This window comes from Bubalus bubalis, chromosome 22 (genome assembly GCF_019923935.1).
Source record: "Bubalus bubalis isolate 160015118507 breed Murrah chromosome 22, NDDB_SH_1, whole genome shotgun sequence".
NCBI classification, from domain to species: Eukaryota; Metazoa; Chordata; class Mammalia; order Artiodactyla; family Bovidae; genus Bubalus; species Bubalus bubalis.
In genome coordinates, this window is record NC_059178.1 from 18,441,446 (window position 1) to 18,453,856 (window position 12,411).

Genomic DNA, 12,411 nt, shown 5'->3' on the forward strand with positions numbered 1-12,411 from the left:
GGTCTCCTGCATTGCAGGCAGATTCTTTACCAACTGAGCTATCAGGGAAGCCCTTTTATTATGGAAGAGCAGAATGAAAATTGTTTTTCCTCCCATACACATGCAGTGAAGTATTACTCAGCAGTAGAAAGGAATGAATCACCAACCCTTGAATATGCTAATATGCTAACCCTTGAAAGACATGGTTAAATCTCACATGCATATTGCTTAGTGAAAGAATCCAGTCTGAAGAGACAGCACACAGTATGACCCCATTTATGACATTTTAGGAAAAGCTAAGCTACATAGATGATAAGATCATCTGCTGAAGGGGGTTGAAGTACTCCTTGTGATGCTTTAGGATGGACACCTGTCACTATGCCTTTACCTATACTCATCAATATGTATAGCCCAAGGAATCAGTCATAATCTATTCAAGTTTAGTTATTTAGAGTGTAGGCATGTCACAGGATGGAATACACAACGCAACAGAACCCAACTGTATTAGAAACGCTCAGAAAAAAATCTAACTGTAGGAGATGGGGCAAAATGTGTTGACTTTGGAAATGAATGCAATCTATACACAAAAGGCAAAATGGCCTGCACATAAACAGTGGGCTTCATTTTATGGAGTTCTTTCCAGAGTGTGGTAGCTAGCATTTCTGAGACCACTGTACATGCAATCTGAAGAGGAGAAATGAACTGACAAACAGCAGATGGTGGGGGCCAGGCTCCTCACGTAGGACTGGGAAGTTACAGATAAGCAAAAAAACAAGGGAATGGAGCTGAGCCCCTGACAGCCACTCTTTCTGGCTCTGAGTTGCTTCCAACAGGACCACCATCACCTGCACATCAGTGCTATAACCCACCTGCCCCCTCCTGGCCTTTCTTCTTCCTCCCTGCGATGATTTCAGTGACATTTCCAGCCTGGATCCCTCCCCCAGGCCAGATGCACCTGTCCATCCACTGCCTCCCCATCTCACTGTGGGGGCTAACAGGCCCCTCAGAGGACTGTGATCCTGCTGCACCCCACACTCAGGAGGCAGCCCCACCTTCCCCAGCTGCTGAGCCCAGGCATCTGGTGTAACCAAGCAGGAGCCTGTGGAGCCTTCCCAGGGCAGACCCCATTCCGTATCCTCTGCTGTAGCTCCTCTCTGAAGTACAGAGGTAACAGTATCTGATGCACACTCCCTGAGTTGTTTTATAGATGCTAAAACCCCCACCAAACGTAAGAAGTTAACTACTTGATGAGCACGAACATGTAGTCCCCAGAGCTTCCAGTGCCTAAGAATTTGTGACTTTAGCTGCCTGTTACCTGACCAACCAGAGAACTGTGCACCAGTGGATCACATACTCTGATCACCTCCCTCATGTGGCCTGTACAACTGCTTTGCTGAAACCTTTGGGAGAGTTCAGGGTTTAGAGCACGAGCCACCTGCCCTCCACGTATTGGTGCCTTTACAATTAATGCCGCACTTTCCTTCACCCCAACTTGTGTCAGGAGACTGGCTTTACTGCACTCAGGCGTGTAGACTCAAGTTTGGTTCAGTAACATGGAGGCCTCCCAGGCTCGCAGTTCCTTGTGCCCCAGTGACTGTCAGCTCCTCCTCCAGAGCATATGGCCAACCTCCACACCAATTCCCCTCTACACGCACAGCCCTGGCCCAAGCGTAATCCCTCCATCAGGCCCTGACAAAGGTCCCTGCCCCGGTGCATCTCACATCCCACCCCAACATGGTCTTTTTGAAGCCTAAACAAGACCATGACCCTCTCCTCCCTGTGATTTCCCTCACCTGATGAAGCCAGGCCTTGATCTGTTCTAGGTGATTCCAAGGTCCTCATTCTCTCCAGTGAAAGTGAAAGTCACTCAGTCATGTCTGACTCTTTGCCACCTCATGGACTATGGAGTCTGTGAAATTCTCCAGGCCAGAATACTGGAGTGGGTAGCACTTCCCTTCTCCAGGGGATCTTCCCAACTGTCCGTGCCAGTCTATATGGGACTCTGGTGGTCTCCTAAAATGAGCATTATTTTATACACAGAGAATAGGGTGAATGGTGGCCCCAAAAGGTGTGCCCCCCATCCAGAACACGTGAACAGGGCCTTATCTGGGAAAAGGGTCTTTGGAGATGTAATTAAGGATCTCAAGTTAAGTTCATCTAGGGTTAGGGTGACCTTTAATCCAATTAAGAGAGTCCTTATAAGCAACAAAAGAGGACATAGAGGAGAGGCCTCGTGAAGATGGAGGCAGAGATGGGAGGGAGAGGGCCACAAGCCCAGAGACGCCTGGAGCCCCAGAAGCTGGAAAAGGCAGAAAGGATTCTATCCTGGAGCCTGTGGAGGGACCTCAACCCTGCACCACCATGATCTCAGACATCTGGTGTCCAGGACTCAGGGAGGATGAACTCCTACCGTTTCAAATCACCAAGACTGTGGTCATTTGTTAGAGAAGCCACAGAGCAGTCACACAGACCCTGCTCTGTAGGATCCTAGAAGTGTGGGTCTCACTAAAGGCAGAAGGCGGCCAGAATACAGCCCACCTGGAGTCAGCACCGGGCTCCCACCAAAATCCTAAAGCAGTGGCTGGACACCAGAATGTTGAGCAGTCAAGTCTGAAGCCTGTCCCTAGGGGCATTGGCTGCACACGCCTCCCCAGGTTCTTACACCCGTGCATGTGGTGTAATATCTCAGTCCTGACTGAGGACACTTAATGTCACTGTTCACATTGCTCAATAAGAACCCACCAGTTACACAGGTGAAAACCCAGTTAGGACGCTTGCTACACAGATAAAAATTTTGAAGAGGGTCAGGGATGGGGACTTACTCATGAGCAGCCAGCCCCTCCCCACCCCCTCCTTCCACCCTCCCACCCCGCCTTCACCCTCCCCACTCCCAAGGAATGTCCTCAGTGGGAAGCTGGGAGACCCCACAAAGGCATCTCTAAGTAAATGCTGGCTGACCCCCAGGCTAGCTGCTTCTGAACCTCCTCCACCCTTCCCAGGTAAAACACTCGAATATGTGCAAAGACCTCAAAGGCTGGAGGAAAGGGCTTGGAGCCGCCCCAGCGACAGCACCCTTGCCAAGTTGGCTCCTGCAGGCCAGGCAGGACGGTCCTGGCCTGGATGCTCTTCTGGAAGCTTTCCATTTTTCTGAGTTACCCCTCCTGTTTTCTTGCTTCCTCACCTCTGCCTGGGAAGACTTCCAACAGCAGGTACAGGTGACACAACCTCTTCCTTAGCAAGTGGCAGCCTAGCAACTCCTGTGGAAGGTCCAGCAGAGCCCTATGCAGACAGGACCCCCCCCCCGAAACGTCATGGCCCCTCACTGTCTCTCTCTCGCCAGGCCAGCCCCGCAGCTTCTGATGGCAGAGAAGATGTCGTCGAGTACAGCTGCAGGCACTCTTGCTGCCTCAAGGGGGTATATATAAACCTCAACTCAGGCACATGTGCAAAGGGTGGGCTGGCCAGGTAAGCCAATCATTGCCCATCCAGGCTCGTGGTTTCAGAAAATGGGCCTCTGTGTGCCGGCCAAGTTTCCAGGAACAGGTGTGGGTCCTATGGGTCAGGATGGACACAGGGCCACAGCTCTGGCTTGTTTTCTAATCATTTTATCTGGCCCACAAGTGGGAGAGAATTTCAAGAAGACCGTCTCTTAATGAGAGGGACCTAGGGGTCAGGGAGTGGAGGGGTGGTGGGTGGAGATGGAGGCCCAGTGCCCAGGTGCTATGGAAGCTTCTGGAAGACCCGCTGGAAGGAGGCTGCACACAGTGAAGCCCAGGGTCACAGACCTGTTCAGAAGCTGCTCTTTGTTACCTCAGGTCCTGCTCTGAGGGGCTCAAGGTCAGATCTGTCCAACAGGTAAGCTGGGGGTGCTCTGCAATGAGGGCTCTGTGCATGGTTCCTGGGTGCTGAGCCCTACAGGGGCACCTGCCCAGGTAAGCCCCATATCCTTAGAGGATTCTGCCCATGAGAACCCCATGCTCCTGGGAGGAGTGTGTGAATGAGCATCCCCTCTGCGCACCCAGCACAGAGTTAACTTAGCGACTCCCCCGTGGGCAGCACTGGGATGAGAGCAAGGACATGCTGGGGTGCCCCTGAACTCCACGTGGGCCCATCCAGAGTGAAGAAGTCAGTAGGTGCGTGCTGGTTCCTGTGCTGGTGTGGGCGGCCTCATGGGTACCTCTTGTTCCTTCCACCTGACACCTGAGAGGCCTCCCCAGGACACAGCAGACAGCCTGCCCAGGGGTGGTGGGAGCTCCTGGTGACCCTGCAGGGGACGTGATTGGGAAGGGCCAGACAAGAGGGGAGAGGGCTCCAGGCAGAGCCGGGGGCTCAGGGCCCAAGCGGACCTTTCTGGCCTGAGCTGGGAGTGGACAAACAGGTGCCGAGTATGATCCAGGAAAGTGGCCCTGGTGACGTGAGACTTGTTGAAGCAGTCTGAGGGTGAGTTGGAAAAGAATTTCCAGACATAGAGCATTTCAGAAGAGAGTAAGTTTTTATTAAGAACAGAGAACAGAGATAAAGCGGGCACTAAGAGCACAGCGGGCTGACCTCCTGACAGACCAGGGAAAGGTGACAATTTTTGTGGGTTAGTATCCAATTTTCATAGCCTCAAGACAAAGAAAATTCCTGCTGGAAGGTTAGCGTTAGGTGATTCGCTGGGGCACTATAGGATGTTTACCGGAGTGGACATCTTTGCCTAGTTGGAAGTCAGGAAGCTTCTTAGTGATGATCAGGGGCTTTTGCCAGCAGTTACAAAGGGGCTCAGCCAGCTTCAGAGGTGACCTTGTTTCTGGGGTCCTCTTCTGTGGCCTTGGTGCAAGGCCTCCCACCTGTGACCTTGGGCCAGGACTCAACAAGACCGAACCCTGCTTCAGAGTGACAAGCCTTGTGGATGATCCCAGAGACAGGATGTGAGACAAGCCCTGGTAAAAGGAGGTAAGTGAATCCCCCTAAAGGAGGCTCAGTGAGCTGGCCCCCAGAAGTGAGAAATGTGGACGTGCTGTGAATGGGCAGTCACCTGGGTGGGCAATGGGCACAGACCCCACTCTGTGGCCTCAGTCTGTCCTGGGTGGGCTACTTGGCTTCTCAGAGCCTCAGCCTCCCAGTCTGCTTGTGGAGTGATGGTAGCATGGATTGATGAGTAATTTGCTCAGAACAGGGCAGAAAGAGGTCTCATGGAAATTCCACAGAACACCATCAGTATGGGACTCACAGGCCATTTCCCACAGGTCTGTCTTCAGGATCCGGAGAGCAAATATGAGCAGACTTGCAGCAGAACCCGGGATAGGGTCAGTTTGGTGGGTCCTCCTGTTTCCTGAATTTGAGAGGGAGCAGGCTCCAGGGGGCAGTGGTGGTTCATCCCACACCCAGAAGCATCCAGACCTCAAGGCCCAGCAGCCCCCCGTGTCGCCTGAGTCCTGTTTCTGGGCCCCTAGGAAGCAGTTGGGACAAACCAGCCTCCCCCTCGGCCCTCTTCCCACCCAGAACAAGCGAGGAGAAGGCCGTCATTAGGGAGAAGCGGGGCCAGGGGTTGTCCCGTGTGGGAAGGGGACATGGGGCAACTTGTATACTTGGATGTCCACACGAGGAATGTGAATCTGTGGGACTTGGGCACCAGGAGGGGCAGACAGTGGGCCTGAGTAAGCAGAGCAGGGCCTGGGGCCCCCATGGAGAAGTGCATCCAGCTTGGCCTGTGCCATCGGCCTTGCCTCTCCTGGGTCCCCAGGGAGGAGGAATTGAGCAGTGTTGGTGGAGTGACCACTCTTGTCCCCAGGCCCTGCCAGCACTGGCCCTTCAGGCTCTGGGTCAGGGATCCCATGGAGTGTGGGTCCCACTGTGCCCAGCAAGGAGGCCTGGAGGACTTGGCAAGGAAGCACTGATGCACACATCACCTGTGCAGAAGCTTCCAAGTCAAGATCCAGTGGGAACTTTTGCCCTGCACATGGATTTCAAGTCCAGAACACACATCAGCTTCTAGCAGCTCAGTTTATTTTCTAGATACAGAGTCTTAAAACCCAGTACGTCCACAGCCTGCGAAAATGCATGTCTGATCTGGCTCCAAGTGCTGCTTCTGGGTCCCTCCTGACTGGACACCGGCAGCCAGTGTCACCAAGTCAGACTGTAAATGGAGCTGGTGCTGCAGCTGTGGGTGCCCTCCACTCACCCCAGGCAGATACCACCGTCCCCTCACAGGCTGTCACCAAGTTAAGTCCTATGGACCCTGCTCAGGCCCTACCCTGGCTAGAGGGTCTCTGTCTCAACAGGGAGGGTTTCCTTTTTCCATTCAGGTTCAAGTAGGTGATGATGAAACCAAGGCTGAGACCAACACAACACAGGCTTTATTCAGTGGCCAAAGAACAGAGAAGCAGGAACTAAGCTCCCAGCTTAACTTCTTGCCCACCTGGAGAAAGCGGTTTGATTTTAAACAGTAAAGACAAAGGGAGGAGGAGTGAGACTAATGCTGAGGAGGCAGGTACGTCTGAGGGAAGGGCAGGGTTTTTCTGAGTTAGTGGGGTACCACCTCCTTTTTACCTTTTTTTGGTTCTTCATGTTGGGTTATGAAGCTTCCCTGGTGGCTCAGAGGGTAAAGCGTCTGCCTGCAAGGCAGGAGACCTGGATTTGATCCTGGTTCAGGAAGATCCCCTGGAGAAGGAAATGGCAACCCACCCTGGTACTCTTGCCTGGAAAATCCCATGGACAGAGAAGCCTGGTACAGGCTAAAGTCCATGGGGTTGCAAAGAGTCGGACGTGACTGAGCAACTTCACTTTCACTTTTTTTCATGTTGGGTCATGGCCACCAGGAGATGTGTCTCTTAATATAATGACTGAGTTAGCAGCAAGCGGTGATATGAAATGAGATCTTAAATTCCCTGCCCAGGAATTGAACCTGGAAAGCCTGGATGAGAACCAGAAATCCTAGCCACCAGACCAACAAGGGCTAAAGGCTAGAAGCTACTTTTCCCTGGATCTTTGCCCCCAGTGAAAAATATATTTATCACAGAGGCAGAAACAGTAAATGCAGGTATAAAATTATTAGAGACATAGAAAAACAACAAGTGGTACAGCACTCAGAGAAATGGTTTGTTAAGAGAGAAGCACAGCAAAGAAAGGGTGTGGGCGAATCCCCTAGTGAGCAGGAACTTCTTCCGGGTCTTTGACTTCCTTCAGGCCAATTACCTGGTTTCTTTTCCCACACCTGACCTACCCTGGGACCTACCCCTGGGTGCACACTCACCCCTCAGCCAAGATGGATCTTAAAGTGAAGATTTCTGGGAGGAGCAAGACTCATCATGGCTTGGCATTATCTTGAGTTTTGAGCCACAAGAAGCCTTTCTGTGCGTGTGTGGTGTCTCCCTTGTCCCAAGAGTTGGGGGCCGAGATCCCTGAACCCTTTACACATACAGGGTTTTGTCCCCTCTCTGTCCTTACCTTGACTTTTACCGTAAGGTGTTTACAAGAGACAAACAATGACTATTTACTCTCTGTTGTTACTTCTATTTCGGAGGGCAACCAGGAGGCTGATTGTAAATACCTAGACTGAAGCCCACCTCTCTCTTCTCTCAGAAAAGCTAACAGTTGTTAAGTATCCACCCTGAAGCCCACTTCTTTGTGTCCCGTGACATGCAAACAGGAGGCCAGTTATAAATGTCTAATCTGGAGCCCATCTATCTCCTACATCAGTAATATAGTAAAATCAACTTACAATGAGACAGGCTGTAAACAAGGACACCCATATTATAGGAGGGTTCAGAAGCTGCTACAGAACCACCTGATCCATTCCTGACAATACTGAGTGGAGGGAGGGGGGCATTCAGGCAGCAGGGCAGAAAGTTTGCTCTGGGTGCTCATGTGGGGAGCACAGCCACAGGGGCTCAGCCTGCAAACCCCAGAACCACTTGCAGATTGGCTCCAGAACTACTCCTGGAGTGGCAAGGAGAAGGGATGTCCCTTGCCTGCTAGACATGGAGGAAGGGGGTGGGTCTGCTGGGCCACCTCACCTCGGGGACTTGCTGGGAGGCTCCAGGCTGGTGTGCTCACAGCTGAGACAGGCCTCAGGGCGCAGTGGGAATGCATGGGTGGGAGGGGCCCTGAGCCAGTCACTCACGACCCTTCATGCCCCTCCTCCCTCAAGAGTGTCTAGGGTATCTCTTCCCCCAGTGATGAACGGCAGAACCCTGACAGTCACCCCCGACCCCCAGGGAAGCTCACTAGAGACTTGGCACCCAGCCGGGGGCTTATCACGTGGTGGTGTCTGCCCTCACCCTCCAAATGCCAGTGTCCCGAAGCAGAGCTGAGGCTCAGTGTGAACCTCGTGTTTAGTGCAAATGGCATAGGTGCAGGGGGCTGCCCCTAATGGGAAGGAGGCTTTAGATCAGAGCAGGGCACTTCTCACCAGCTGCATGAGCTTCCTGGGGCAGCTGTGACAAATGAGCACACACACAGGCTCAGAACAAAAGAAGCCTGTCCTCGCTCAGTCCTGGAGACCAGATGTCTGAGGTCAGGGGATCCCAGTGCTGTGCTCCCTCCAGAGGCTCCAGTGGAGGGTCCTTCCCGCCTCTTCCAGTTTTTTGGGCTCCAGGCATCCCTGGGCTTGTGACCGCCTCCCTCCCATCTCTGGCCCATTTCCACCTGGTGTCTCCTCTGTGTCTACATCTGTTAGAAGGATGCCCTCTTTGATTTAGGGCCACCCCCATCCAGGATGACCTCATTTCTACATCCATAATCAATTATACCTGCAAAGACCTACTTCCAAATAAGGTTCCATTCACAGATTCTGGGGTCATGTCGTGGACATAGCATTTGGGAGCCCCCCATTCACCCCCACTATAGCACCCAGTTCCCAGACACCAGCCTGCCTTCCTCAGGACAGTGTTCAGTCTGCTGACATTCTGTCTTCCTGCACGGAGGCATCTTTTGTTTCTTACTGTAACTTAGTGAGGCTGGGTGGGGGACCCTGTAGGCTGACCTCCCAGTGATTCCAGGGACCATGCTGAGTGTCCTCCCGGGAGTGTGGGAGCTTTGCCAGGGCGCCCTGTGCATATTCTGTACTGACCACTTGGTGGTCAGGCACCTGCACAGGCTGGACTGGTCCCATCAACAGCCTGGTGCTCCGTGTGCAGGCCTACATCTGTGATGTGTGGACCCACAAGATCGGTGGGAGCCCTCCTGCCTGCCCTGGGGCCTCCAGCTCCCAACAGACCCTCCAGTCCTGGTGTGGGCACCTGCATCCAGTCATGGACTCCTGTTCCGGCCGTGGACACCCTATCCCATTGGCCCCCAAGAGGGAGGGGTGAGAACTTGGCCATGAAGAAGACAGGGCAGTGGCGGGCTCGGACTCCAGGCCTGGAGATCAACCATCTTCTGTCCCATCCAGGTCAGCTCTAAGAAGTCTACAGAAGCCAAGCCATGGATCCACCTGCACATAAACAAAAACCCAGAGTTAAAGAGCCTGTCAGCAGAGTGGAGAAGACCAAGCAGAGGTCAGCCCAGCAGGAGCAGAAGCACACAGAGAGCAGAGGTCTGTGCCCTCAAGAGTCACGACAGGACTGGGGCGCCCGGGAGCTGCTTGTGGCTTCTGTAAACAGACGCAGCCTCCTGGAGAGTGAGTCAGCCCTGTGTCCATAACACACGGGACCCTAGAGGCTTGGTTGTGTTACCAGTGTTGAGCTGAAATAGCCCATTAGGAGCTTTACACAACTAGAACAAGAAGACATTCATCTTATTCCTACAACTGGATTAATCGGAACTTCCTGCATACAACTTGCCTCACTAGTTCCTCCAATCTGAATTGCCCCTCCTTGCAAAAGAGACTTCTTCTATTCTCCCAAGATAATAGATTCTCTATTTTTAAAACTTTTGTGTGGGGAAAAAAAAAATCAGTGTTTCTTGTGAAACTAAATCTTCCCCAAAAATGCAAATAAAATATTAATAAAAAAGAAGACGAAGACAGAGCCGGCCCTGACTGCAGCAGGTGTAGACAAGAACTGGGGATGCTTGGATACTTGTCCCCCAAGGGTCCAGAATGTGATGTCTGACCTGTGAGGGCTCTGACTAGAGGGGTCCCCCTCCACCTGGGCTTACCTGGGGGGTCGCTGCAGGGAGAGCGTGTCCTCGGGTGACTTTACAACTTGCCCCACCCCAGCTTCACCCCCCAGCCCACTCCACCCCATTAATAGTCTTTAAATGGTGTCTCTCACCCAACAGGCCTGCGCGGGAGGTTTTAACCCTGAGTGAAGGTCCAATGAACATTGTCCCATGTGTCCTGCATATCTTGGGAGGGGAAGGAGCCTCACTCTCATGATCCTGCCCCATGCACCCGGGGCTGGTGGAGGTGGGGGTGCGGCAGCCCCAGGCTCTGTTCTGACAGAAGCTCCCTTTCTGTGGACAAGCCTTCTCTCACTCCTTATCCTCCCTGGAGACTCAGGAGGCCACAGCATGGGGGCACCTGTGGCACCAGGACCCCACCCTAGTAAATTTCTCAGAAGCAAGGACCAGGCCTGCGGGCTGGGGGGAGAAGGGAGCCAGCCTCTTGGTGATGCAAGGGGCTAGGATGCCTCATACCCAGGAGGGCCTTGGACTCAGCTAACTACCACCTGGGGTCTCCTGGCCCTCCCCTGGTAGAGGGGCTCTTCAGATTCCAGGGACCCAAGACCCCCCACTTCTGACCCCAACTGCAGAGTCAAGGTCCCAGAGACCCCCTCCCAGCTGCTTTTCTTGGAGGCTCCCAAAAGTCCCTGAAGCTGTTATACTTGGGGTTAGTTATGGTGAAGGATGCAGATTAAACTCAGTGAGGACAGAGGTGTGGAGCAGGGTCCATCCTCCTTGGCTGTGGCAGCTCAGGAAGATCACCAGAGTCCTGAGGTGCGGGATTTATTGGGGTCTGTCACAGCAACGTGGGGCCACGACGTGCCCAACCTTGGCCTCCAGCCCCCACAGGAGACTCAGGAAGCCCCACCATGCACCACGCCATCAACACAGAGCAGCCTGGAGCAAGGCCCAGGGAGCCGGGGACACGCCTGTCAGACTCAAGGTGACCTCTGGAGCCAAGAGCAGAGGCATGGCCTCTCTGCGGGCAGATGACCCCACACCAAACAGGCCCCAGTGCAGCGCCCGATCCATGTGGCCAGCAGGGGGGCACATGGGTCAGCCAGAGTCCATGTGCCTCAGCCTGTGACCCCTGACCACATTGCCCTGCTCTGCTCACAGAGCGAAGCCAACAGAGGGACAAGAGGAAGGGAACAAAGCCTGCTCAGGGTCAGGTTGGGTTGGAAAGGGTCCCAGGAGCGAGCACCCGGTTGCCCTTGCCCTGAGCTGAGAGCTGACATCCACCCTGTGGTCAGTCACATCTCCCCACAAAGGGGAGGGCTGCCTTTCCCATGTCCTGTGGCAGGGTCATGACTGCGTATACAGCGGGAGGCACAGCAGTGCACGCAGCAGGCCTGATGCCTACCCTCCTCATGCAGTCGGAGCCTGGTGAGGGTGGACCGACCCCACAGGACCCGGGGCCAATCCCCGGGAGGATGTTGCGGTGAAGCGTTTAGGAGCATCTGGAGGGAACCCTCACCCTTAAGCACAGGTGACTGAGGACACGACCAAGGGTGGGCAGGAAGGGGAGCCCAGGGAGGGTCCTGGGTCATCCCTGATTTTGGACGAGCTGGAGGTGAAGGGGGTGGGGGCAAGAAACTGATCCCTCGACAGATAATCCCAGGCAGAGAGGGAGAGGGAAGACTGTGCTCAACGGGAGGACGGAGACTCCAGCAGGTGGCGCTGCAGGCACAGGTGCCAGGGCTGCTCCCTGCTGGGAGGCACCCAGCCCCGCACCCCTGGGAACCACGCGGAGTCCAGCTAGACGCGAGCCAGGAAGAGAAGGGAAGCCCGTCCACACTGCTGAACACAACAGTGTAGGCGTTCCCACTCCTCTTCACCCGGCGCGGGAAAAGGGCAGATGGAGAGAGATGGGGTCGAGGTGGTAAGTGTGGGCACATGGAGCCTAGAGAGGAGGGCTTCCAAATGAGGCGGTGAGGTCACAGGGAACGGGAGAGGGGCAGGGTGACGCCAGTGGGACGGTCAGTGAGTGCTCGGCAAGGGAGCCCGTCCGTCCTCCCTGAGGCCAGCCCTCATTCCCGAAGGCCGCGGGATCTATGAACACAGCCCATCCCCGCCCCCCACCCCCGCCCCGCCCCCGCCGCCCAAGGCGGTTTTCTGGCTGCCTGGTTCCCTGACGCTGCATGTTTGTGGGGACACGGGCCAGTCTGGCAGCCCTCGTGAAGACATCGCTCTCTCTGAGGGAGTGAGGTGGACACTCAGCCCCTGGTCTGTGGATGGTCGGGTCCTCTGGGTGTCATGTCTCTTCCTGGGGGTCACTAGGGCCTTATCCTCACTCCGAGGGGTACGGAAGGGGAGGGATGGATCTGTTCGGGCCCAGCTGCGCCT

The 12,411-nt window shown here is 54.5% G+C and overlaps 2 long non-coding RNA genes across 3 annotated transcripts in view; one reads left to right on the forward strand and one right to left on the reverse strand.

Moving 5' to 3' along the window:
• Nucleotides 1-3,360, reverse strand: part of LOC123331140 — a 69,906-nt gene extending 66,546 nt beyond the window's left edge. The window contains exon 1 of the long non-coding RNA XR_006547625.2: nt 3,161-3,360. This is a non-coding gene — a long non-coding RNA (uncharacterized LOC123331140). The remainder of the gene's footprint in view (nt 1-3,160) is intronic.
• Nucleotides 3,361-3,531: 171 nt separating this feature from the next.
• Nucleotides 3,532-9,517, forward strand: LOC123331165. Of its 2 annotated transcripts, XR_006547674.1 has the most exons (4): nt 3,532-3,834; nt 4,800-4,914; nt 5,208-5,276; nt 9,353-9,517. It is a non-coding gene; the product is annotated as an uncharacterized LOC123331165 (long non-coding RNA). The 2 variants fall into 2 exon arrangements; XR_006547673.1 differs by lacking the exon at nt 5,208-5,276.
• The last annotated feature ends 2,894 nt before the right edge of the window (nt 9,518-12,411 follow it).